General features: G+C 41.1%; 1 pseudogene; it reads left to right on the top strand.

Annotated features, from left to right (window-relative positions):
- Nucleotides 1-486: 486 nt before the first annotated feature.
- Nucleotides 487-1280, top strand: LOC133091726 (AP-2 complex subunit beta-like; annotated as a pseudogene).
- Nucleotides 1281-3827: the final 2547 nt, after the last annotated feature.

Below are 3827 nucleotides of genomic sequence, written 5' to 3'. Positions count from 1 at the left end.
ATAGGGGTTTAATTTCCAAAATATACAATCAGTTCATACAACTCAATCACAAGAAAAACAACCCAATCAAAATATGGGCAGAAGAGCTAAAGAGACATTTCTCCAAAGAAGACATACAGATAGACAATAGGTACATAAAAAGATGCTCACCATCGCTAATTATTAGAGAAATGCAAATAAAAACTTCAGTGAGGTATCCCCTTAAACCGATCAGAATGGCCATCATTAAGAAGTCTACAAATAATAAATGCTGGTGAGGGTGTGGCAAAAAGGGAACCCTCCTACGCTGTTGGTGGGAATGTGTGCCGCCACTATGGAGAACAGTATGGAGGTTTCTCCGTAAAAAAAAACTAAAAATAGAATTGCCATATGATCCAGCAATCCCACTCCTGAGCATATACCCAGACAAAACTATAATTCAAAAAGATGGATCTCTTGGGGGGAGGGCTAGAGAGTCTTGTGGGACAGTCCTTCATCCCATCATTAATGCCTGCAACATTTGCTCCTTCAGCTACTCCTGCTTTGGTCAGCAGTGGTCTAAATGACCAATTTGAACTCTCCGTGGGATAGGCATAGCGCCAGGTTGGTATGTGGCTCCTAAAGCTGTCTGGCTGTCTGCAGTAAAGACTAAAGTCTTGGAGATTTCGGGTACATTTACTCACCACCAAGGGCACATCTATATGGAAATGAACTTCACGAGCAAAGCTCTGCAGCACATGACTTTGCAATTCAGTTTAACAAGAATAGCTTTAGTGTCATCCCCAGCACTCCTCTGGCCATCCATACACCACTGATGCCAAACCAGAGCATTGATGTCTCCCTGCCTCTCCACACCTTGGGCCCAGTCATGAAGACAGAACCTCTGAACAACCTGCAGGTGGCTGTGAAAAACAATAGTGATGTCTTCTACTTCAGCTGCCTCATTCCACTCAATGTGCTTTTTTGTAGAAGATGGCAGAATGAAGCACCAGGTTTTCCTTGCAACATGGAAAGCTATTCCCAATGAAAATGAACTTCAGTTTCAGATTAAGGAAAGTCATTTAAACGCTGACACTGTTTCCAGCAAGTTGCAAAACAGCCACGTTGATACTATTGCCAGGAGGAATGTGGAAGGGCAGGACATTCTGCACCCATCCCTGAAGCTCACTTATGACATTTGGATTTTGGCCCAGCTCCAAAGCCAGCCAGGAAACCTCAGTTACACACTGTCACTGAAGTGTAGAGCTCCTGAAGTCCCCCAGTACATCTATCAGGTCTACAGCAGTGTTTTGAAAAACTAGTAGACTGGTCCGGTGCCGTCTGGCGACCCTGTGATCGGTGCAAGCCAAGAACTCTTAACTGGAAGAAATTGTATTGCCATGTAGAATCTGAACCCAAATACACTGAGGCCAACCCGCAAGGTAGTGACGAAGTCTAACCTGTGCTAATGTTAGGGCACAACCTGTTGGATAGTTTTAGCTTCCTGTGAACATTTGTAACCACAGCTTCAATCACTTTCCACCTCTTGCCGCCTGCTGCTGTCCTTACTTGCGGGCTTCTCCATCCTGTGCCAGTGGCAGGTATTTTTGACTGCAGTGTGATATTTTGTAATCAAGAGCTTGTTCCAAAAGCAGAAGACAAAAAATATTGAAGCAAGGAAAAGTGTCACTGAAAAGAAATCGGGTTATGTGTTGTGTTTTTTCTACTCAGTTGTTTGAGCATATTATATTTTTTATATATTAGATATGTTTTTCAAATATTTCTTCCCATTTTGTAGGTCCACTCTTCTCTCTGTAAATTGTTTCCTTTGATGTTCACACCTTTATAGTTTAATGCAATCTATTTTTCAATTTTGTTTGCTTTTGTTACCTGTGCCTTTGGGGTCATATTCAAAAATACATTGCTCATACCACTGTCAAGAAGTTTTGGGACTTCCGTCGTGGTCCAGTGGTTAAGACTTTGCCTTCCAATGCAGGGGGTGCAGGTTCGATCCCTGGTTGGGGAACTAAGATCCCACATGCCTCATGGTCAAAAAACCAAAACATAACACGGAAGCAATATTGTAACAAATTCAACAAAGACTTTAAAAAATGGTCCACATCAAAAAAAATTTTTTTTTAAAAAGAAGTTTTTTCCCTCCTATATCTTCTTCTAGTAATTGTACAGTTTCGGATCTTATATTTAATTCTCTAAACCACTTTGAATTAATTTTTGTATATAATGTGAGATACGGGTCTAATTTCTTCCTTATGCTTGTGAATATTCAGTTTCCTACTAATTTACTGAAGAGAGGATCCTTTCCTCATTGTATATTCCCGGAACTTTTGTCAAAGATCAATTGATTGTAAATATGTGGATTTATTTCTGAGGTCTATATTTCGTTCTGTTTTTCTAAATGTCTGTTTTTATATTACTACCCTACTGCTTTGATTGCTATGCATTGTAGTATAGTTTGAAATTATGAAGCATGATGCCTTCAGCTTTGTTCTTTGTGCTCAAGATTGCTTTGAGGGGCTTCCCTGGTGGCACAGTGGTTGGGAATCCGCCTGCCAATGCAGGGGACACGGGTTCGAGCCCTGGTCTGGGAAGATCCCACATGCCGCGGAGCAACTAGGCCCGTGAGCCACAAGTACTGAGTCTGTGCGTCTGGAGCCTGTGCTCCGCAACAAGAGAGGCCGCGATAGTGAGAGGCCCGCGCACCGCGATGAAGAGTGGCCTCCGCTTGCCGCAACTGGAGAAAGCCCTCGCACAGAAGCAAAGACCCAGCACAGCCATAAATAAATAAATAAATAAAATTAAAAAATAAAAAAACCATTTCAAATTTCATTTAAAAAAAAAGATTGCTTTGAATATTTTGAGTCTTTTATATGGTTCCATATGAATTTTAGGATTTCTTTTTCTATTTTCTGGGGAAAATGCCTTTGGCATTTTGAGATGGATTGCTTTAAATCTGTAGATTGCTTTGGGTAGTATGGACATTTAAACAATATTAATTTATTCAATCCTATAACATGGGCGATCTTTCCATTTATTTGCGTATTTTTCAAATTCTTTCGTCAGTATTTCATAGTTTTCAGTGTATGGCTCTTTCACATTCTTGGTTAACTGCATTCCTAAGTATTTTATTCTTTTCGGTGCTATTGTAAATGGGACTTTTTTAACCTTTTCTAATAGTTTCTGTTGTTAGTGTATAGAATACCAAATGATTTTTGTATGTTGATTTTGTATCCTGCAACTTATTCTATTTATTTATTGGTTCAAACAGTTTTTTGGAGGTGGCACATTTAGGGTTTTGTAGATATAAAAACATGTTATCTGTGAACAGAAAAAATTTAGCTTTACCTTTATGATTTGGATTTATTTTATTTATTTTTCTTGCCTACTTGCTCTGGTTAGGAATTCCAGTACTATGTTTTTCTTTTTCTTTTCTTTCTTTCTTTTTGGCTGCGTTGGGTCTTCGTTGCTGCGTGTGGGCTTTCTCTAGTTGCGGCGAGCGGGGCCTACTCTTTGTTTCAGTGCGCAGGCTTTTTCTTGCAGTGGCTTCTCTTATTGTGGAGCATGGGCTCCATGTGCACGGGCTTCAGTAGTTGTGGCTCGTGGGCTCAGTAGTTGTGGCTCGTGGGCTGTAGAGCACAGGCTCAATAGTTGTGGCGCACGGGCTTAGTTGCTCCGCGGCATGTGGGATCTTCCCGGACCAGGGCTCGAACCCGTGTCCCCTGCCTTGGCAGGCGGATTCTTAACCACTGCGCCACCAGGGAAGTTCCCAATACTATGTTGAATAGAAGAGGCAAGTATAGGTAACCTTGTCTTGGTCCGAAACTTAGAAGAAACGCTTTCGGGATTCATAA

Source organism: Eubalaena glacialis, chromosome 5, assembly GCF_028564815.1.
Source record: "Eubalaena glacialis isolate mEubGla1 chromosome 5, mEubGla1.1.hap2.+ XY, whole genome shotgun sequence".
Taxonomy (NCBI): domain Eukaryota; kingdom Metazoa; phylum Chordata; class Mammalia; order Artiodactyla; family Balaenidae; genus Eubalaena; species Eubalaena glacialis.
Note: the sequence above shows the minus strand (reverse complement) of the source record. Positions and strands in the feature narration are given on the sequence as shown.